This window comes from Marmota monax, unplaced genomic scaffold, assembly GCF_021218885.2.
Source record: "Marmota monax isolate L192 unplaced genomic scaffold, Marmota_monax_Labrador192_F-V1.1 WCK01_AAM20220418_F8-fsc00012, whole genome shotgun sequence".
Lineage (NCBI taxonomy): Eukaryota > Metazoa > Chordata > Mammalia > Rodentia > Sciuridae > Marmota > Marmota monax.
Window position 1 is genome coordinate 19,787,637 of NW_026695227.1, and position 24,431 is coordinate 19,812,067.

At 37.1% G+C, this 24,431-nt stretch overlaps 1 long non-coding RNA gene across 3 annotated transcripts in view; it reads left to right on the forward strand.

The window, feature by feature from the left end:
• Positions 1-24,431, forward strand: part of LOC131423866 (uncharacterized) — a 169,870-nt gene that overhangs the window by 71,114 nt on the left and 74,325 nt on the right. The window lies entirely within an intron of this gene.

Here is a 24,431-nt window from a genome sequence, read left to right on the forward strand (position 1 = left end):
GTATGGTATTTTGTCATGGCAGTCTGAGTAGTCTAAGATACTTGGAATTCTAGTAAAGAAATGCTGTGCTTAGGAGAACTGGGAGCAGTATTTATATTGAGGAAAACTACCTAGAAGATACAGTACCCAAGGAGGCAGTGGTTAGGAAGAGAGGATGGGGAGGAGAGCCTAGAGATGCATTATTATCTACCCCCCCGCCCTTACAAAACCTAAAACCAAACCAAACAAAACCAAAAACTCTTCATGAACTTTGACATATCACTTCAAATTGCTGAGACATGGAGCTGAGAAGCACAGAGCACATAGTTATCTTGAGATCTAGACAGCATCAGAGTTCAGTGGGGTGGGGTTCCTGAAGAGCTTGTGTGGTCCCCCGTGTGTTCTAACAATAAAGTTCGTTTCTGCTTTGACAAGTGGCTCGCGAATTGTGCCCAGCCAGACTACGGCACACCACTTCTTCCTTTAACCTTGGCTTTCCCTCATTAACCAGCCAACAAGTAAAACCAACAGTACTCTTATAATAGCCAAACTACGTTCTCTGCTATAAGGAGAAATGAGGGCCCATCTTGGTTTGTGTCTAATGAAGGTGAGGTTATGTTGCACTTGTGATATTGTTTGTTTTGTCAGAATAATGGAAGTGTATAAGACCATCTAGCAGTCAGAGAAAATCTTGAGCTGCATCCCCAACCACATCTAGTTACAGTGACTTTCCCTAAATGCAATTGTATTATATGTCTAATCCCTACCCATTATTCTTCTGTCCTGCGATGTTAACTATGGGTTGCAAGTGAATCATAATAGTTGAAATATGTCAGGGAGGGTCCAAATAGCAATACAGATAGGCAAACATTGCTTGCTGCTGGGTTTAGATTGGCTGTGGTCTAAGGAAAGCCTTCACATCATTAGGAAGTTAACCACAAAAAATGGGGAATGGGCAGGTTTCCTTTTAATGAAAGTGGGAGAAGGGGAACTGCTTTCTACCTCCAGTGTCAGACACTTGAGTAAAATGCTCTCTCAGAGTAGTCCTTTACCTTCAAACCCCTAATTTCGTATCACATGAATCATTTATGGATGGCCTTCTCATCCTAGGCTCTGCTCCCCATCACACAGCCTATAGAAACTTGCTCTGGAAATGAAGAGAACTGGACTAAGTCATCTCCATGCCACAGTGAGCCTAGGCCAGGATCAAAAGACAACACTGTTTTTTCTTTGTTACGTTTCTGTCCCGAGAAAAGGAAAATGGAAAATGTAGCTGCTTTGGTTGTGGAAAATGGAAGAAAAAGGTGGAACAAGTTCAACTCAAAAGAGAGAGGAAGAAAGAGCAACAAAATTGACAATATCTAACCATGTCATTCTGCCATGCTTGTTATGCCACTAGCTATATGTGACCTAGACAAATGAACTGCTGTAAGCTCTGCATCTAGATCTGTAAGGTGAACTGTAAGTTGCTAGTAGGATCAACTTTATTAAGTCTCACACAGATTTATTAAACTATAGTGAAAGAAGTACAGTTGGGCTGCTGTTTCCACATCTGCAGATGCAGATTCAACTAACATATATTTGGAGAAATATTACATCTGTGCTGAATGTGTAGAGACCTTTTTCTTTTCATTATTCCCTAAAAAAACTATTTATATATCATTTAAATTGTATGTAAGAGGATGAGCACAAGCTATGTGCAAAAACCCACATCATTTTATATAAGGGACTTGAGCATCCATAGGTTTTGGTATCCTTGGAAGTCCTAGAATTAATCCCAGGATACTGAGGGACCCCTGTAATGTCATTAAATCACTGATTCTCAACAGAAATGACACTGCTCCCCAGGCGTCATTTTGAAATGGCATAGTCCTGTGTCTTTTCTGAAGAAGGACCAGGGATGGTAGATGTTCTATAATATTCAGGAATGCCTGCACAAGAAATTCCAGTATACTGCATGGCTTTGATTCTTTAATTTTTATATTTAAAAATAAAAATTGCATATATTTGTGGTATAACATGATATCTTGATATGTATGCCTTGTAGAATAGATAAATCAAGCTTTTAACATACATGTTACCTCATATATTGTGGTGAGAACACAAAATCTCTCACAAGTAATTTTAAAGTATACAATTTATTGTCATTAATTACAGTTACCATGATGTACAATAGATCCCTTTAATTTCTTTCATTTAACTGAAATTTTATTATTGGTACTCAGAAAATGATACCCTTAAATATGGTTCTTTGACTCACTGACTACTTTAAGGACACTGGAAAGACCTGCAAAACAAAGTATTTTTCTGACCTTATCCTGCCAGTCCTACTCCTGCTTCCCTTTTCCCCTCAAAGCAGGCCACAGAAAATGAATTCTTTTTCTTCAAGGTGGATCAGAGAATTTCTTTATGGAAATTTTCTTCAAGTTGGATCTTAGAAACTAGAAATATTACTTTGACCTTCCCCCCTGCCCAACTGTGTGTTTTCCATAAAGAAATTCTCTGATCTACTTTGTCTGATAGTAGTTCATGCGTTCCTTATTCCAGCAGGGATCTTGCCTTAAACCCAGGAGAAAGAAATGCTACATAGAGAGGCCAAGAAGAATTCCAAATACAAGGGCTTTGCTGAAGTTTCCCTTCTCGATCTTGTAAAAGATTAGGTCATATCCTTTTGTTCCCAATCATGTTCCATTCTTCATTAAATCTAAGCACAAAAATTGGTTTCCTTGACCTTCAAGTCTTCATTTTTGGAGGTCTTGAGTCACTTAAAACTTGATTAAATAAATTTGTTATGCTTTTATCTTGCTAATCTCTCTTTTACTATAGGAATGTTGGCCATGATCCTTATGATGGGTGAGGAAAGGTATTATACCTTTCTGTTTCTTTTTTTTTTTTTAATTTTTTATTGTTGGCTGTTCAAAACATTACATAGTTCTTGATATATCATATTTCACAATTTGATTCAAGTGGGTTATGAGCTCCCATTTTTACCCCATATACAGATTGCAGAATCACATCAGTTACACATCCATTGATTTACATATTGCCATACTAGTGTCTGTTGTATTCTGCTGCCTTTCCTATCCTCTACTATCCCCCCTCCCCTCCCCTCCCCTCCCCTCCCCTCCCCTCCCCACTTCTCTCTCTGCTCCCTCTACTGACATTCATTTGTCCCCCTTATATTATTTTTCCCCTTCCCCTCACTTCCTCTTGTATGTACTTTTGTATAACTCTGAGGGTCTCCTTCCATTTCCATGCATTTTCCCTTCTCTCTCCCTTTCCCTCCCACCTCTCATCCCTGTTTAATGTTAATCTTCTTCTCATGCTCCCTTTCTGTTTCTATAGTATTCTTTGACCAATTTGTCTCCCATTCTCCACCCTCCCCAGGCTCTGGAAACTAGCACACCACTGTCAGCTTCTATGAGTTCAAGTATTTTAGGTTTCCACTGGAGATTATGGAGTACTTGTCTTTCTGTGCCTGGCTTATTTCATTTAGTATAAATTTAATATCATTCAGTATAATATTCTCTAGGTTCATCCTCACTGTTGCAAGTGACAGTGTTTCCTTCTCTTGTAGGCTTAAATAGTATTCCATTGTGGATATGTACCATATTTTCTTTATCTATTTATTTTTGACAGACATTTAGGTTGTTTTAATGTCTTGGCTTTTCTAAATATTATAGGAGGGATTACAGGAATTTAAATATATATTTAAAATTTGATTTCATATTCTTTGGATATACACTTAGTAGGGCATGGCTGGGTTATATAATAGCTATATTTTTAATTTTTTGAGGAACTACCATGCACTTTTCCATAATAACTGTACTAGTTTACATTACCTCCAATATTGTGTAAAGATCCATCTTTTTCCATATCATATTCAATAATTATCATTTATTTATAGTAGTAATTCTTATTATTTAGCATTTTTTATATGTGTGGTCATATTATTTGCAATTAAAAAATTATCTTTGGGGGCTAATTGAGACCCCCAGTGGGTGCCTGCAACCATAAATAGTACTGAACTTTATACATACATACTGTTCTTTTACACACACACACACACACACACACACACAGACCTACACATATGTGCACACATACACACACTTATGATAAAATGTAATTCATAACTTAGCTACAGTAAGAGATTAACAACAATAATAAAATAATTGTAATAATATACTGTTACAAAAGATACGTGAATGTGGTCTCTGTCTTTAAATATCTCACTATGCTATACTTAAATTTCTTGTGATGATGTGATATAATACCTACATGATGTGATAAGGTGAGGTGAGTTATTAGGTGGTGTGAGGTAGTGGTAGGCTATTACATGAGACTATCCATGGCAGCTGATCTGATAACAGACAGGTAGGAAGTGACCAGCATATACAGCATGGATATGTTAAACAGAGGAATGATTCATATGCCAGGAAGAAAGGGATTGGGACAGTGTGAGATTCCCTTGCACTACTCAAAATGGCTTGCAATTTAAAATATATGACTTGTTTATTTCTAGAATTTCCCATTTTCAAACCATGGTTAACTGTGGATAACTGAAACCATGGAATGGAAGACAGATAAGTGGGGACTTTGGTTGAGATAATTTAACTTCTTCCTTTTTTTTTTTTTTGTTTGACTTTATTTTAATTTGTTTTATTTTCCACTGAATATTTTTCTGGCCACAATTTCTTTGTTGTAGTTTTGTCTTTCATTTTGGTGATCCTTTACATATAGTTTCTGAAATAGTTTTCAGGGTCAAGACCTTGTACCTCTTTACCCCCACCTCTATACCACAGAGAAAATGGTATCATATTGGTAGCACAAATGGCTTTCCCACAGGTCTTCTGGAGATCTTCTGTGGGAGCAATTAGGAAAATCCCACATCTGCATCTGGTTCTCTCACAAAGTCACAGATCATGGGGTAGAAGTAAGCCAAGAGGTATTAGCAAAAAAGAGGAAGAAAGGAAAGGGTGGAGATACAGAGGACTTGTAATTGATAAATGGGAAAATAAACACCTAAAGTACAAATGTCAGCCTCAGGATATAGGGACAACCAAAAGAAATATGTTAGAGGACCACCACTGGGAGTCTATCTCCACATGGCCTGGAGATGGTATGTAAATTCAAGTTTAGAATGTTCAGAAGAATAAAAAAGGGTACATAAGTCCTATCAGTTTCTGAAAGCAAAACCAGGATCTGAATCTGAACATTCCAAGGCAAGCAGGGACAAGCAGAACATCAGCAGGTCCAGGTCTACATGAGGAAGAACAATTAAGCAGAAAGAAAAATAAGCCCAGGCCCCAGTCAGGGAATTCACACCAAGTAGAAGATGCTGATGAGAAGCAGGGTCCTGCACAGGCAATGGTCCAAACCAACAGCCAAAGCAAATTAGATTCAACTCATGAGGCAAGGTCTCTGATAGTTGTTCTCAGCCCTAATTTTATGGCTGTTTGAGTGGTGTGATCAGGATAGGGTTTCACAACATGCCAGGAGTCAAGGAGAGGAAGGGGTTCTTCCAAAACCATTCTTAGATGTTGCAGTCTTTATAGTAGAGGTCTTTTTATATGTCCTCGGCCCTGGGATAAAGGTAAAACTTCACTTTTTTCTTAAAGCCAGATAAACATCAACTTGGAAATGTCTAGTGTTTGCTAGGAAAAGAGGAAAAGGAAATGGAAATGACAAGGGAGGAGGAAGGAGAAGAACTTCAGTGCCTTCTAGGAAGCTGCACATATAGAATAGTGATTCTGTTCTCCTTGTCATTATGATAATATGGTTCTCGTGATGACATGGTTTCTCTTATTGGTCTCTCCAAGAAACCCTCACTCATTCTATTTTCACAACTTAAATAGTAGAATGATTATTTTCTGTCATCATGTCACTCATTGGCATTTTTTAACCTTCCATAAATTTTGATTTATAGACACTTTCTATATTCTTAAATTCTGTTTAATTATTACTTCCTATGTATATTTGGTTTACCATAGTTTTCCCAGCAACTAAAAAAGTTGAGTAGTAACTGAAGTTGATCGATAACTACCTATAAGAATATGCCCCTAGAGAACAAAATAACAACTAGAATGTAAGGAGTAACCATTTTGTGCAAGGTACCCTTGTGATCAATTTAGAGTAAATCCTTCCCATAACCTTTTAAAAAATTATTTGTTTGTTTGTTTATTTTGGTGCCAGAAGTTGGGTCCATGGGCACTTGGCTACTGAGTCACATCTCTGGCCCTTTTCGGTTTTTATTTTGAGATAGGGTCTTGCTAAGTTGCCCGGAACCTTGCTGGATTGCTGAGGCTGGCTTTGAACTTGCAATCCTGCCTTAGCTGCAGGCATGTGCCACTGAACCAAGCTCCAATAAGCTTTTGAAGAATACTTTCATTATCCTCACTTTACAGATGAGACAAAAAGAAGTTTGGTAACTTGCCCTGGTCACTCTGCTAGTAAATGGTTGAAATGACATTTAAATAAAGGCATTGTCACCACAAAGCCAACATTTTTAACCACTGTTCTAGATTAACTTCTCCCTTTTAATATATTTTATTTCTTTCTCTTGCCTAATTACTCTGTTTAGTTATTTTCAGTACTATGTATAATAGAAATGGCTTAATCTTAGAGGAAAAGTTTTCAGTTTTTTATCAGTGAGTATAAAGTTAACTTATCATATATGGCATTTATTATTGTGTTGAAGTAAATTCCTTCTCCACTTAATTTGTTGAAATTTTTTATCATGAAAAGACATTGAATTTTACAAAATGTTTTTTGTACATCTGTTGGGATGATCATATGATTTTTTTATAGTTATAGATGGACAGCATGCCTTTATTTTTTTATGTGGTGCTGAGGACTGAACCCAGTGCCTCACACATGCTAGGCAAGTGCTCTACCACTGAGCCACAACCCCAGACCTCATATGATTTTTATCATTCATTTTTTATGTCATATGTCAGATATATTGATTTATGTATCTTGAACCATCCTTATATTCTAGGCATAAATTTCATTTCATCATGTTGAATGGTCCTTTCAACATGCTGGTTAATTCAGTTAGTATCTTATTTGAAGATATTTGTGTCCATATTCATCAGGGTATTGGCCTGGAATTTTCTTTTCTTGTGGTATTCTTTCTGACTTTGCTATTGGCCTTGCAAAATGAATTTAGAAGTAGTGCCTTCTCTTCAATTTTTTTGGAATACTTTGAGAAGGATTGGTATTGTTCTTAAATGTTCAATAGAATTCAGCAGTGAATTCATAAGCCCTGAGCTTTTCTTGATTAAGGGCATTTCATCACTAATTTTATCTATTTACTCATTATTGTTCAGTTTGGATTTTCTGTTTCATGTTGATTCATTTCTGGTGAGTTGAATGTTTTTAGGACTTTATCCATTTCTTTTAGGATGTCCAAATTTAGCAAATAGGGGATGCCTTTTAATTCATCCACAGAATATCTATATCATTAAAAATCTGTCTATGATTATTTGAACCTATAACAACCCTATAAAAGACAGTAGATATTTTTTACATAGTCTTAAAGTATATTAAATTTTAGAAAGAGTCGTATTGAGGAAAATTGTAGATTTTGGGTGTTGGGGGGAATTTACTAAGAGTTGTTACTCCACATGGAAAATCATACATTTAATGGTAAATGCTATCGGTTGATTTAGGCGTAACTTCAAACTTTTGTCATGAGCTGTCCATGGGTTGTGTGTGGATAACCGCGCATTAAAGTCTAATAGATAGAAACATCTGGTACCTGGGAATGACCAGTGGACATTTTTTTTTTTATCAATTGCCCAGGGACAGTGTGAATTTCTATCCTGCTCTGCCATGTCCCACAGAGCACCTGAGATGAGTGTGACCTGCCAAGATGCTAATCAACCTGCTGACTGCAAGACATCATGAAGCAAGACTCTGCCCATGAAACCTTATCCCTGCCCTTAAATAAACCACAGGAGCCATCTTTCCTTTGTCCATTTCCACCTCTTATGTGGAATGGATGTATCAGGGGCTCTGCTTTTGTAAATATTTTTCTGTCTTTTTATGTTTTGCTCTTCACTAATTATTGTAGACTTTAAGTTTTCAGGTGACTTATACCCTCCTCGGCTGGAAGAACACCCCCCCTCCCAATGAGACACTGGCTGTCACCTCCGCTATCTGACTACTTCATTATACTTTATAGTCATGCCCAGACAATCTCATGTTTCCTTTAACTATTTTATTACAAATAGCATTTCATTTAGCTATACTTTGGTTTTGTAGTAATGGTCTCATGGATTTTTGAAAATTAATGTGTCTTAAGGTTTGGTAGTGTGTACATGTAGCAGGGGTTCCTCAAGACCACCCTCAGGATTAATATTTAACTAGAAGGATACAGAGAACTCAGAAAATCTATGATCCTGAGGTTTATTATAGTTGAGGCTTATTACAGTGGTAGGATACAAATGAAAATCAGCAAAGGCAAAAGGTGTATAGGGCAGAGTTTAGACAGACAAATTGTCCCCAATTGTCCTCACCACATGAAGTCACATGAACTATGCTCAATTCTCCCAGCAACAATGTGTGACAGCTTGAATATGAAGTAATTCCAACAAGGGAGTTCGCCTGAGTCATAGAATAGAGTCCAGGATTTCAACTGGAGTCTGATTCTGTAGTCAGTGGAATGTCCATGTGGCTGACTGCTATGGTTTGGATGTTTTTGTTCTCCTAAACTCAAGTTGAAACTTAACCTACCTTATGGTTATATTACGAGATATGATCTTTGGGGGAAATTATTAAGTCATGAAGGCTCTATCCTCTTGGACAGAATTAATACTGTTTTAAAAAAGGCCTCAGTGAATTTCCTTCCATCATATGAGGACACAGCAACAAATTGCTATTATGGAAGTAGAGAGTAAGTCCTCACCAGACATTGATTATGTCGGTGACTTGCTTTTGGATTTCACAGCCTCCAGAATTATGAGAAATATGTTTCTAATATTTATAAATTAATCAGCCAAAGAATGTTGCTATAGAAGCACAAATAGACTAACCAAAATGACTTTAAATTTTTAGTTTCCAGTTCTCCAAGGATTAAATTAATACTGCTTGGCCCAAAGCTCCCCCACTATACATCATATTGTTAGCTTGATGTCTGCTGTGGCCAAGGCCCCATGTAAACACATTCTTATCAGACGTGATATTCCAAGGGTTTTAAGGTTATTATTCTGATCAAGAGCCAAATCTTGGAATGTGAGGGGTTTGGACAACCTGGGTCTGCAGGGTTGATATCCTTTACTGTGCACTGTGGATTTTATTTCAGAATATTAAGAGGGCTTTACAAAATTTTTGTTATAAAAGGGAGTATTGAGTCTGATATGACTTAGAATCACTATATTAAAACATGCAAAGAGATTGAGAGACATTAGACTGAAATCTTAAACCCTGAGAGGAAAAGTAGCTGATCACACTTCAATCAACCCGCTCTTTCAACCTCCTCTAGACAGTGGAATGCACTTTTGAAGTTATAAGTCTTTGGTTTACTAAACAAAAAATCTAGCCCACTATTTATAAAGTATGTGATTGAGGGAAACTATTGAAGTGTTCCTTCACTATTTTTCTTCATCTGTTAGTAAATTAGGGTTGTAATGCTCCTCCCTAGAACAGAGTCAGGTACTAATAAATAGTTCTTGGAAAATACTCAATGCTATTAGTATTGCTAATAAGATTATATTACTTTTATATTATTAGAATAATAAATGTTAATATTATTAGCTTTCCGAAGTGAAGGAATGGTCTATTAAACTCAGGAAGCAAAGGAAGTTTCTATGTCATCTGAAATTTAGATGTTGATGTCTTTTCAGAGTGGAGTTTTGGAGAGCTCCTGTGTCTTTCAGGTAATCAAAGGAATACATGCTATCTGAGATGAATTTTGAATCCGGAGATGGAGAAACTAAGGTAGAGAGGTGTGAGTTGTCTATTGAGGGCCTTCTCAGCTTTTGATTTAGAAAGAGAGTTGAAAGCACAATTTATTTTTGTTGTTGTTGTTGTTCCTAAATTGTGTGAACCTGTTTGCCAGAGTCCAAATGAGGAATTCAAGGCAGCCCTTTAGCCAAGTACTGAGCATTGGGCTGAAGCTTATTTTGGTGTTACTTCACTTGAAAAGCTCAGAGAACAGCCTTCTTTGACATCCTCTACAATAACTGAGTAGTTATCTAACAGCCTGAACTCGTAAAACTTTCTTATCCAGGGTGAACAAATCATATTATGTAAAGTGATTTTGAAGTGCTTTAGTCATTGCTTTTTATGATATAGGTCTAACTTAAAAGAGTACTCCAATGATTCATTTAGCCAAACCAGGTTGCATAAATTGACTTTTACCAAAAACAACTTAAGCGGATTGATTAATACAAGACTGTATATCTCAGCCAACATCTCCATTTATGGTAGAAGTACATTCCAATTTTCCCAAAGTTAAGTACCGTCAAGCAGCAGAACACGAAAATGCATACTTTACTTTGGGGAGCTTTCTAGATCGGCCCACAGGGATGAAGTGACTCATGTTCTGAACCCTGACTGAAAGCTATTAATCTTTCTCTTTTTTTCAGAAAACAGTTAACTTTTTCAGAGAGTCAAAGCACAATTGAGCATGTTGGATAATGGAATTTAATAAAAGAAAATTTCCCTAGGAATTTCCACATTTGTCACCCAGAGATATCAAGATTCCCTTCCCCCATCACAAAGCACCAGTCATCCTTTCTAGATGTCTGCTACTTTGGGATGCTGAGAACCCAGCTCCCTCCAGGGACTACTGAGGTGACATCTGCTTGGTGTTCCTGGTATCCTCAGACTCTTCCCTCATCCAACCACTCCTAAGCATCAACCACAAGCTCTGGGGCTCCCCTCCACTGACCCGGTTGCTCACTCCTTTTATACCCTCCTGAGCCCTTTCACTAGGCCAATTGGTGTTCCTGCTCTGTGGTCAGCAGTCTTCCTAGCCTCAGCTGCTTTCACATAGGTTGCTTTAATCAAACCTCCTGCATAATGTGTCTCAAGCGGAGTTTGCTCATCTGCCCACAGTCCACTCATCTCCTGAAAAACAACAGGTGATAATACCTGGACCACCTGTCTCAAATGGTGCTCTTCCATCCACCTAAAATTCAATTTCATGAGTACATTTGTACCTTTTGTCATCCCAAAATGTTATTTATACCTAAAAATCCCCATTGCAGGCGTTTTGTTGAAAAGCCACATCCTTCTATATTTCTTGTTGGTTTATATAGCCTATTGGGATACTTGTTTTGGTTTTAGTATTCACCTCTTCAGCATCAACCTTAACCTATATAGCTTTCTCATAACTACTTCTATAGCTTCATACTTTTATTCCCCATTACTCTTAGCAAATGATTTGTACTTTGATATCCATCTATTTGACATAGTAACTTAAATGTCTCAATCACTCAAACTCGGTGGAAGTTTTTTTTTTTTTTCCTGAACCCTCCTCCTCTATGAGAAACACCTTCAGTGTTTTTTCTTTCACTCTTGCATATCTCCAGTTTAGCCACTTAGTATTTTAAAATTGTAAACCTGGAGCTCTCCTGTCTGTGGGCATCCCATCAACTCCAGGTGTTCAGTATGTTGCTACTGCATGGTCTGGCTGTTGCCTATCTCTCTCTTCAGCCTCATCTTGTGTTGCTTCTTCCTCTGCTAGTCTTTTTGTCTCACCCACAAGAGGAATTTTTCATTTCTTCTAAGATACTCAGGGTCTTTGCAGAGCCAGTTATTGCTATTTACCATCACACCCTGGAACAAGTTACACTCTCTCATTCTTCATGTCTCAGCTAAGATGCTCCGTCTTTCAGGTTGAATTCTGCTGGACTAGATTAGGTCATCCTGTTAAATAATATGTTAAAGAGGTATATGTCTTAATTAGAACAATTGATTAACATTTCTTTCCTACCCTCAAAGTAAGTTCTGAAGGGTAGGATCTTGATCTGTTGGAAGTTTTGCAATAACATTCATAGGGAAAAAAAAGAGTAAATGACTTTAAATCCATATCTTTGTTATATTTTAGAAACTGTAATCATTATTTCTTTATTGCAATTCTTAGTGGCATGATTTTCTCTTTTCTCAGGGAAGGCATATATAACTGCATCCCCTTTTAATCTCAATTTTATCCACTCTGTTCTTGGATAACTATTTCTTATCTTTTCAGCTTGCTTCCTCTTTTACTCCTACTGCATTGAAACTTTGTGCCTATACTTCTGAATCTGAAAAACAGCTGGAGAAAAACACAAAACCACACTGACTTTAAGTTACCACTTTAAGTTCATGGCCACAAGCCTAAAATTAGACCCTTTATTCTGTTGAGAAATCACAGTACTTTTCCCTGGGATGTTACCTTCCCACTCTCCTGAAAGATTATCATACATCCTCCTTCTCATAGTTGGAATATTTGCCCTTCCTTGTGGCCTTCCCTCTCAACAGACACCTTTGCTTCCTTCTCCACTGAGAACCCCGAAGCAATAAGAAAGAGAAATTAAGATGTGAAAGACAGCATCAAGCTTGTGTGCTGCTGGGAATATTAGTGTAAACTGGGAAAGCAGAATCACAGGAGAGAGCGCAGACTTTCTAGAGTTAGGTCTTAATGAGGGTGAGCACAAAGGCACAATGTTATTTTTTCCCATCTCAATTACTCTTTAAAATGTATAAAAATAATTTTCTAATTTCATTAAGTATTCTTCTGAAATGTGATGTTTTTAAAAATAAATTTTATTGTGTATGTTTGAGGTTTACAACACGCTGTTATGATATATATCTATAGATAGTAAAATGGTTATTGTAGCAAAGCATATTTAACATTCATTTCATCTTGCATAGTTCCTTGTTTAAAATGAGCAGATAAAATCTACTTATTTGGCAAAAATGCCTAATCTACTACATTTCACTGTTCATGCTATACATTGGATCTGCTGCTTTGTATCTTTGACCTCCATCCTTTCATCCTCCACCCCACCCTTGCCCCTGGTAACCACTGTTTTATTCTATATCTCTATGTTTTACCTCCTTTCCTTTTAAGATTCCACATATAAGTGAGATCATGCAATATTTGTCTTTCTGTACCCTTATTTTACTTAGCACAATGTCCTCTAGATCCATTTATGTTGTGGCAAATGAGAGGATCTCATTCTTTTTTTAGGGCTAGAGTTAATTTTGTGAAATTGTCTACTATTTAAAGCAATGTTTGGATACAGAAATAAAAAAAATCCAAAAATTCATATGGAATCTCTCTCTCTCTCTCTCCTTCTCTCTCTCTCTCTCCCACACACACTCAAGTAGCCAAATCAAACTGAGAAAGAAAAACCAAGTTGGAGGCATCACACTCCCTAATTTTAAATTATACTGCAAAACTATAATAACTGCCCCCCACCCCGCTCCAAAATATGGATCAGTGGAATAAAATGTAGAGCCAGAAATAAGCCCAAACATATACAGTTTACTAATCCTCAATTAGTCAATCAAGAAAACTATGGGGGAAAGACAGTCTTTTCAATAAACGATGCTGGGAAAACTAAATTTCCACATGCAAAGGAATTTCTAAGGTGAACTCTTATACTATATATAAAAGTCAACTGCACCCACTTGAATCAAAGTGTGAAATATGATATATCAAGAACTATGTAATGTTTTGAACAACCAACAATAAAAAATTAAAAAAAATAAAAAAAATAAAATCAGCATACCAGATTGACACAGCCACATTAATGTTTATAGCAACTCAATTCACAATAGCTAAGCTATGGAGCAATCTAGGTGACCTTCAATGATGAATGGATAAAGAACATGGAGTATTACTCAACTATAAGGAAAATGACTTCATGACATTTGCAGGTAAATGGATGGATATGGAGACTATCATGCTGAGTGAAATAAGCCAATCCTCCCCAAAAGCCAAAGGTCAAATGTTTTTGCTGATATGTGGAAGCTAATCCACAATAAGAGGGGAGAGGGGAAGCATAGATATTCACTAGATTAGATAAAGGGGAATGAAGGGAAGGGAGGAGTAATAGGAAAAGGAAAGACAGTTGAATGAATCCAAAATAATTTTCCTATGTACATGTATGAATCTACCATAGTGATTCCCACCATTGTGTACATACATATGTCATGGGCCAGGCTATATGGGTAAGGACCAAACAGACTCCATTTTGCCCTGAGACTCCACATCATGTAAAAACTGTTTCTCCCATGTGAAAGCCCTGCCTCTGTACGCGTCAGTATTTGCTTAGCATAGCATGTTTGGCAGCACAAGATGGCAATTCTTATACAATGTAAAATTGTTCTCTCCTCGATTTTCATTTTTCATGGACCATGTACCCTGTCAGAGACAGACTGTCTAGATGTTAGTAATCCTTCTTTAACTTGCACTCAAGGGACATTTTGACCCACTTCCCCTTCTGTTTATGATTTTAGATTTCATGACATTTGTTTATGGTCTTTTTAATCATATCAATAATCACTTATGATTAATATGGTTTTGGACTATAAAAGGTGTACTCAAATCCCAGGTGGGGGTCAAAGGGTATAGTTTTGCAATCTGCCCCTTGGCCCACCAGCTGTGGAATCCAGACCACCAACTGGTGAATAAAGTTTCCATCTACTACTCTAAAAAAAAAAAAAAAATCAACTGCAAATGGATTAAAAAACCTGAATGTATACCTGAACAATAAAACTTCTAGATGGGAACAAAGGGGAAAGTTCATTGATATTGGTCTTGGGTATGTTTTTGTTTTGTTTTGTTTTTGTTTTTGTTTTTTGTTTTCTGTTTCCCTTTTTTGGATATCACACCAGCAGAGCAAAAATAAATAGATGGGAATATATCAACCTAAAAAGCTTGTGAATAGAAAAGGGAACAACCAACAGGATGAAAAAGTTAACCTAAAGGCTAGGAAAAATAGTTTCAAACCACATATCTGATTAGAGGTTACTATTAATTATCTTATAACTCAATAACAGAAAAAAATAACCTCATTAAAAAATGGGAAAGAACCTGAACAGATATTTCTACTAAGAAGACACAAAAATAGCTAACTGTGTTAAAAGTGCTCAACATCTCTAGTGATGTTAGTTAACTTTGTATCACTGTAACATATACCTGAGATAAATCAACTTAATAAAAGGAAGGGTTCATTTTGGTCTATGGCTTTTGAGGTTTCAGTCCTTGTTGGCCTCATTGCTCCTGGCCCATAGAGACATAGAACATCATGGCAGGAGTGCATGCTGGAGGAGCCCTTTTCATCTAATTATGGTCAGGAAACCAAGAGACTTAAGCGGTTGGAGGTTCCAGTGTCCTCTTTAAGGGCATGCCTCCAGCAACTAACCTCCTTCCACTGGCCTCTCTCTTAAAGGTTCCATCATATCCCAATGGTGTCATGGACCCAGGACCAAATCTTTACCTTATGTGCCTTAGGAGAACATTTCATATCCAAAGTATAACACTAATAATCAGGGGAAATTCACAGTCAAATCCCTAGGGGATCTCACCTCACACCCATTAGGATAACTATTATCAAAAAGTCAAGATATAAATATTGGCAAGAATATGGAGAAAAGGAAATGTTGACTGGTGCAGCCATTACAGAAAGGAGTGTGGAGGTTCCTGAAGAAACTCAGAACCACTTGACCTAACAATCCCACTTCTAGGTATATACTCAATGGAGACAAAATCATCACTTTATAAAGATATCTGTACTCCCACATTTATTGCAACACAATTCACAATAGCAAGAAGTGGAAACAACCTAAGAAACTGCTGGCAAACAAATGTATATATATTATATTTCATATATATATATATATATATATATATATATATGTGTGTGTGTGTGTGTGTGTGTTTTATTTTTAAATTCAGTATGGGCAGAAGTCCTATTGTTGAATATTTATGCTATTTATTTTATTGGACATTATTGATATGTGATACATTCCACTTCCTTTACCTTAACTAATATTTGTTCTTATGTTCTTGTTGTATAATTTATTATTTTTAAATGGTTTCTTGTTTTCCTTCTTTTTATTTTATTTTTGCTATATAAACTATATGTTTTTTCTTTTCATTGATTTATATGATATAGACTTTGTTTTCATTTCAGTAATACCTATTTTCAGGTAAATATATCATCACCTATTATTTTCCTTGACTATTGGTGTCCATTAACTATCTTTGTGTATCATAATAAATTCAACTTGATCTTTTTTTTCTTCCATCCTTCCCATTTAATTTCCATTTTTTGGTGAAATGCGATGTTTAAGTCTATGTTATCATTTCATGTTTTATACCATGTTTTCTCTCTTAAAAGTTTTATGGTATGGTAAGTTTTGCAATGAATTAGTATTTATTAAAACAATGTATTGTTTCAATAATTTTATTCCTTAGAGACAATTAATTAATACTGTGACCACTCTATTTTTAAAATCTTTGGCTTTTTATTCTTTTCTGATTTTGTTTAATTAATTCTTCAAATGTCTTTTAATATGTACGCATATATACAGTTTCAGAACACCTGCATATATAAAGTGTATTATGAATTCAATTGGTTGACCACCTCTGTGGAGAAAATTTTGTTAGACTTTGTCAATTAATGTTATACATAATTATCTCATTACAACATTTATTTGCATTTCCTTGATATGAGATGCAGCATCTCTTTGTTTTTATTTCTATACTCATTTCCTCCTTCATTAAAGACTAAAAATGGAGAAAGATGAGGTAAGGCTTAATCTAACAAAATCATATCAAGTACTAAAAATGGGGAAAGATGAGGTAAATTCATATATTTGCCCATTTGTAAGATCTATTTATAAAACTTGATACTATCCCTTTGTTAATTATATGCAATGTAAATGTCTTGTCCTCAATTCGTGTCTTGCTTTTTTACTTTTTAAAGTTGTACTTTGATAATAAGTTATTTAATGTAATATGATGTATTGATCTTTTTAAATGAAGAGCATGTTTTGTGCCTTAACCTGTGGTGAGCCGCTTCTGCCGTTTCTGCAGATTATGGTCGCCATTACAAGATGACGCTGGCTCCACTGTGGTCTGTGACAAACAACTCCTTATCTGGGAGAGTTGGCACATGATTTTTCACCACCCTGTACACCACCCTGTGAGAAAGCTCCACGCGGCAGCTTTGCATTGGGGCTTGGGATGCTTTATTAAGGCTGGGAGGGGCATCCGAGGGAGAGAAGAAGAAATATCAAGGGCCTGAATAAACTGCTGAAAGAAGATTCCTGAGTTGCGTCTTCCTTGCGGGCAAGGGGTCGCGACAAGTGGTGCCGAAACCCGGGAACCAGAACTTTCAGCAGTCAGGGGTGGTGCACCGGTTAGTCCCAGGTAAGTGGGATCCGCGATCAAAGCGGGGTTAGTCCCAGGTAAGTGGGATCCGCGATCAAAGCGGGGTTAGTCCCTAGTAAGTGGGATCCGCGACCAAAGCGGGACAGCTCCTCTGTAATGAAAGAGAGAGCCTTACATTTTATTGCAGCTGCACTGTGTACTTTCGCTTTCTTTTTTTTGTGCTTCCTTTGTTGTTGTGTCATGGGTGCCGCATCTTCAAGTCCGCTTCTCCTGGCCCTAGATGGCCTGTTACGTTCCAAGGGACTGGAAGTGAAACATAGTACTTTACAGAGATTTTTACAGAAGATAGATATCGCTGCACCGTGGTTTGCATTTTCGGGCAGCCTTACTGTGCCTAGTTGGGATAAATTAGGCAAAGATCTTGACTTTGCTTCTGAGCAGGGCATATTAGAGGGTGGGGTGATACCCCTTTGGAAAATGGTCCGTGGTTGCCTTACAGATGGTAAATGCCAGGAAGCTGTGAGTGAGGGTCAAGCTATTCTTGAGCAGCTGCATGAGGAAAAATCTGAAGGATCATGTAGTGAAGTGGCAGAGAGTATTAAAAGTAACAGTAGTGAGAAGGCAAAAGAGCCTGAAGATAAAAATAGGAGAAGGCTCTACCCAGACTTGACCGAATTAAAAACGCCTGAGAACACAAGCGACTCAGAGAGTTCTGAGGACCTTGATATATTGTTACAACAACTACATAAGATAAAAATGAAAAAGAAGAAAAAGGAGACACAGGGCACCCTGGCCTACTGTAAGAAGGGGAAGGGAGTTAACATTGGTCAACAAAACTCTGAGGAGGAGGAGGTAGAATATCTAGAAGAAGATATGGTGCCGATTGCCCCACCTCCGTATGTGGGGGGGAGCCAAGGTTCCGGGAGATCTTTTCATGCACAAGTTTGGAGGACAGTTAATACAGATATGGGACTTGCATACCCTCTATTTCAGGACAATAACAGGGGAAGATATCATGAGCCTTTAGACTTTAAGCTAATTAAAACCTTGGCAGAATCTGTCCGCACTTATGGCATAGATGCCGCTTTCACTCTCACTCAGGTGGAGGGACTTACTAGATTTTGCATGACTCCCTCAGATTGGGCTAGTCTAGTCCGCGCTTGTGTTTCCCCAGGGAAATATTAGGAGTCCAAAGTTGGCTGTTTAATGTTTCTGGCAGTACCCAAGACTCGGAGCGAGGTAGGAGGCTTAAAATTTCTGCAAATAATTCACAATTATCTAATGCTACATTACCCTCCGCAGCAGTCCGTCTCCAATCTCCGTTCCTGTTTCTTTTGGCTAATGTTACATTACAGGGGATGCTTAATTGTTCTAATATTACCTGTTATTTGTCTGAGTGTTGGAATGGATCCTGGACTATGGCAATGGTTATGAAATTTCCAACCTTTGTCCCGATCCCGGTTACTGCAGATCCAGAGTCATTTCCTATTGTTGAACTGATTAGAGCCCGTAGAGATTTTGGAATTACGGCAGCCATAGTGACAGCTGTGGCGGTATCTGCTGCTGCAGCAGTTAGAGCTGGAGTAGCCATGGCCAGCCAGGTACAAACTGCTGCCACTATTAATCAGGTTATTCAACAAACATCCACCATACTTGAATCTCAAAGTAGAATTAATCAACACACTTTATCTGGGATTCTAGCTGCTAATCAAAGGATAGATCTGCTTCAAGCTCAAGTTGAGGAATTGTCTGACCTAGTACATTTGGGTTGTATTGATCAACGTGCACATTTATGTATAACCTCTGTCAGATTTAATGATTCCAGAAATGCCTCCCGCATCATCGGAGAGTATCTATCCGGAACCTGGTCCATGGAAGCAGAAAACTTGATCCAGTCTCAACTAACTCAGATTGCTGTTTTGAATAGTACCCGTGTCGAACCAGTGACTTTGGGTCAATTCACCGATTGGATATCTTCTGCTTTTTCCTTCTTCAAAGAGTGGGTGGGAGTAGGCATTTTTGGTGCAATGTGTTGCTTCAGTGTTGTGCTCTGTTTGTGGCTTCTCTGTCGCCTTAAGACTCGCCATGCACAAGAAAAGGCTATGATCATACAAGCTCTTGCAGCTTTAGAAAATGGCAACTCGCCTCAAGTCTGGCTTGCGCATCTTAAGCAGTAAACCTTTGTCATGGTCGCTACACCCCAAGTTATTATAACATTGCACTGGGATCGACATGACTTTCCTTGTTATTCTCTTAGTGTTGGAAAGCCCTTGCACTCTGCCGGTCTTACTGCCATTGCACGCAGATGGGTTTCCACACTAGTACTTTTCTATCGCCTTGAAGTTCGTGCCTTTCTTTCAGGGTGCTGTCAACTTATTTGTCATTATAAATAGCCACAGTTCAGCCTCAGCTATCCCCCTTCGCCCACCATCGTCACGATACAGGATGCGAGGCAAGGCACTGCACTTGAGTGATCCTTGACGTGGACCTCAAGGAGAGCATGTCCTATTGCATGCGGGTTAGACGCGTTCACGCCCCGCCCCACGAAAAAAGGCGTCGGCTGATATGGCCTCAGATCTGGGGAAGGGCCCTCCTTGGGACTGAGTCATACTATGCAGCCACTTCTGCACAGTGGGATAGGACCTCTACTCTCGCCTGTATTGTTTTAATAAAACAGAAAAGGGGGAACTGTGGTGAGCCGCTTCTGCCGTTTCTGCAGATTATGGTCGCCATTACAAGATGACGCTGGCTCCACTGTGGTCTGTGACAAACAACTCCTTATCTGGGAGAGTTGGCACATGATTTTTCACCACCCTGTACACCACCCTGTGAGAAAGCTCCACGCGGCAGCTTTGCATTGGGGCTTGGGATGCTTTATTAAGGCTGGGAGGGGCATCCGAGGGAGAGAAGAAGAAATATCAAGGGCCTGAATAAACTGCTGAAAGAAGATTCCTGAGTTGCGTCTTCCTTGCGGGCAAGGGGTCGCGACATTAACCATTCCTTCTTTCCAAATTATACATTACAATAGAATTTTGTAATTTTTCATTTGACAATGAATTTCATTTGAATCTAGTAAATGGACAAAAATGGGAGTCATTCTTGCATTTTACTTATGGATAATAATTTCTTAAGCTGCAGTTATTAAATAGTCCCATTTCCTCCCACCACTTGGTATGTCCCCTGTTACACATCTAATTTTCATAAGTTTTTGACATATTTTTATTTTTGTCATTTTGTCTGTCTTCCCATTGGTACCAGAATGCCTTGATTGCTATCGATCCAGAATAAGATATGATTCTGTTAGATTAAGCCTTACTTCATCTTTCTCCATTTTTAGTAGAATGGCTATTTATAATACTTTACTTTTTATACATATTTAAAAATGAGCTTGTCAAGTTCCATTAAAACAGAAACAAAGCTTAGAATTTTGATTGAAGCTACTTTGAAACTATGAGTTGCTTTGAGATCATTTGGAGAAAATTTAAATCTTTACACTTATAGGTCCTTCTGCAATTAAGTTGAGTCATTTCTAAGAAAAAAACAGATCTCAGCCAGAAATGCCTACTACAAGGTCACAAAAATATCTTGCCTGGTATTCTGGAAGCTTTGTAGCTTTTGGAATTTCCATTTCAGTGTTGTGTATATGAAGTTAGTTTCTGTGTATGATAGTTTACAAGGGTCAAATATCATATCCTTTTGTTTTATATTCCTATAGATTTCCAGTTGTTCTAGAATCACTTTCCCTTTTAAGTTCCCTTTAAGTTCTTTATTTAGGTTGTAAGAGGGTTTAATGTTCAGATATACATTTTCTCGAGATGGATCTGTGTAGTAGACAGTGGCTTTTATGAGTATGTAGATGTCTTTAAACCAATTCTCAAGATTTACAAAATGTAGAAAGAGGTTGCACATCCTGAATGAGGGTAGTGATAATAGGAAAATAATAAAAATATGAATTATGATTAACAGAAATCTCTTCTCTGGGATTTGAGCCTATAGACCCTGCCCTTCCCTATCCTTCTTTGCTTTTTTCTTTTCTTTTTTAGTTAGATCAGGTTCATCTTGGCATCTAGTTCCTTCTTAGACACTTGATCTGCACAGATACCTATTTTATGGGTTTTAAAATATTCATATCATCATCCATGACTTTCAGCTATTAATGATGGGAAATATTAGTGTCTTAAAACTAGTGTCTTAATATTTGCATAGAGTTTTATATGTCACAAAAGTGGTACATACATTAGCTGATTGATAGGTCGGGCATCTAACTGATCTCAATTTATAGGTGAGTGAAGTGTCTGTCAATGAGGTTTATACATCTTTCATCTCGATGATTTACCTAAAAAGGAAATGATACCTTTGTTTTCTTTTGTTTACCAGTATGATGAGTGTACTCCACTGAAAAAGCAAAAAGTTATAAAATGTGCATGTTGTTTAAGGGCCAAAGATAGATTTGAGGCCAAGCCCTCTTGCCTTGAGTTTTTGCTTAACCTGTCTTAACCAAAAGTATCATCCATGTTGAATGGTGGTGATGAAATCTATATACCCTGTAGGAAGAAATTAAAAATATATATATATTTGGAAATATTTTAAATTGTATGAATATTAGTTTTTAGAGTTCATGACTTATTGAGAACAAAAAGTCACTTTGAATAAAGTCTGTGTGCAAAATTGTGCTCTCTTGTTAACTACCTGTGTATCCACTTAATTGATTTGAGTCTTAATTTTTCTCCATCTTTAAAATGCTCATAATTAAACAAGTGCAATGGCACATGACTGTAATCCCAGCAACTCACAAGCTCAAGGATGGAGGTTCACAAGTTCAAGGCTAGCCTAGGCAACTCAGTGAGACTGTGTCTCAAAGAATAAAAGAGTTGGGGATGTAGCTCATGGTGGTACTCCTGGATTCAATCCTCAATAATTCCCCCAAGTCATCATAATATGTCAAAGAGATTTTGTATACATTAGAGATAAGGATGTAATGAACACTGTGCTTGGTGCATTGCACACTTTCTGTATGTTTCAGGCTACATGACCAATACTTAAAAATATGGCCTTCAACTTTTTTCTCTATGGTTTAATTATAGCTTCTGGTTGAGGCAACTCTGTAGCTTTCATTTTCAGTATGTCTTGATATTTACTAACGTGAAGTGGTTGATTTGTGTGTTCCTGATGGCACCATTTACATAGACTGCATGTGTGGAGACATGCAGTTTGGGGGCCTGTTTTTTTTGTTCTCAATATGATCCTTATCTGTTAGCTCTTTCACTTTCTGGTCCGAGTTCCTCCTGTCACTGCCTCAGGTCTAGGCTTCCCATTTAAAGCAAAAATTTTAGTCATGTATATCTTGAAATTTATATATATTTAAATAATATATAATTTACATATCAGTTTATAAAATTATAATATTACATATTAATTTATATACACATAAATAATATTTATATATCCAAAACTTGCTCATGAAAACAATCTGATCAGTTAGATCCACTAATGTATTCATATGGAAATTGGTTTCTCTTCACATAATTTATCATCAAATTTGGGACTCTGAATGATTTATATTTATTTGGAGAAAAGTGGATTAAAAAGAAAAATCTCTAATTGCAGCCTGAACTGATAACTTTAAGTCTGATTTGTGGTTTTTGTTTAGAGTTTTGGTTTTTGCTTCTGTGGGCATTAATGGATTTAGGTTCCTTTTGTTCTGTGTCACTTCATGAGTGGATAGAAACAAAACTGTTCAAATGTAGCACAAAAAAGAATTTTTAACAATAGCATAAATAATGGATTTTCCATGAAAAGGATTATTTCTAATTCTTTGAAAAATACCAGTGGTTACATCCCCAAATCATCTGGAAATTGTCAAGATAAAAACTCATGCTTTTCAAGAGTTGAAAACTTTTGTTTGTACTTTGCTTTACACGTCTTCACATGTATATTTCAACATATATTCTTGATTCATACATATTGCACAAATTGCCTTTATGAATATTACCCAATGTATGCCTTCTGCTTTGCAGAATGGAGTTAAGTTTGAGAAATGATTATGTGAAGAATGTATTTTTTAAAAATGGAGCAAAAACCTCTAAAAATAATTGAGAAAGAAAATCCCAACAAGGCCATTGGGAAAAGACATAAACAATGAAAAACAAATTGTCAGTCCATTTGTAAAAAATGGTCAAGCAGAAAAAAAAAAAGGACAAATATAAATTAAAACATCGATATCATTTCTTCATTTTCAAGTTGGCAATAAATGGAACAACAGTGTCAATGTTGACTAAGGTACTTGGAAACTGTCACATATTGTTAGCAGGAATATAAATTTTAGCCCAGTGTGAATACAAATATAAATCCTTCCTGAGAAGAAATGTGGGGGAAAAAAGTCTTAAAAAGTGGCAGTTGGACTGTTTTTAAGAAGCAATTTATATTTTATTCTGGTACCTCACAGTTTTGGGATGTAAGGACTTAAGGAGGGCTAGACAAGTCAAATCATTGGCTCCTTCTTCTGTATCTGAGACAGAGAAATAGATTTATTTACTTGCTTCTTCTTATTAGCTGCATTTCTTCATATGTGTAAACAGTGACTCCAGGTGTGGAACCCCTGGTGTGTTAACAATTATAATATTCTTTGAATCAGTGTTCTACTGAGTGTCTAAAACCAGTGGCTTATGCCTACAGTCCTTAGGAAAATATTTTTGAAACTCTGAGGCAAAGAATAAACAACAACAAAAAATAACAAGCAAAATAACAGATATACTCCAAATACTGGATCACCTGCTGAGGTATTTCTAGGGACTTGGAACTCTTTCACTGGTAAAAAGATTAAGCTAATGTGTGAAAATAATATTTACCTCTTTTGATGCTTGACTTATTTCTTCTTAATGGAAATAATCAAGGAACTTAAGTTTATAATTTTGTTATAAAATGATTTTGAGTCATAGAACATGATATGCAAAGAATGGCATTTTGTCATGCTGAGTACTTTGAAGGACATGGAAAGGGCCCCAGAGCAGTCTGTTCCAGCCCTTTCTCCTGCTGTCCTTTTTGGAGGGCAGTCCATAGACACTAGAGCTCCTCTCCTCAGTAGCCAGCCACAGAACCCAAAATGTCCCTGTTG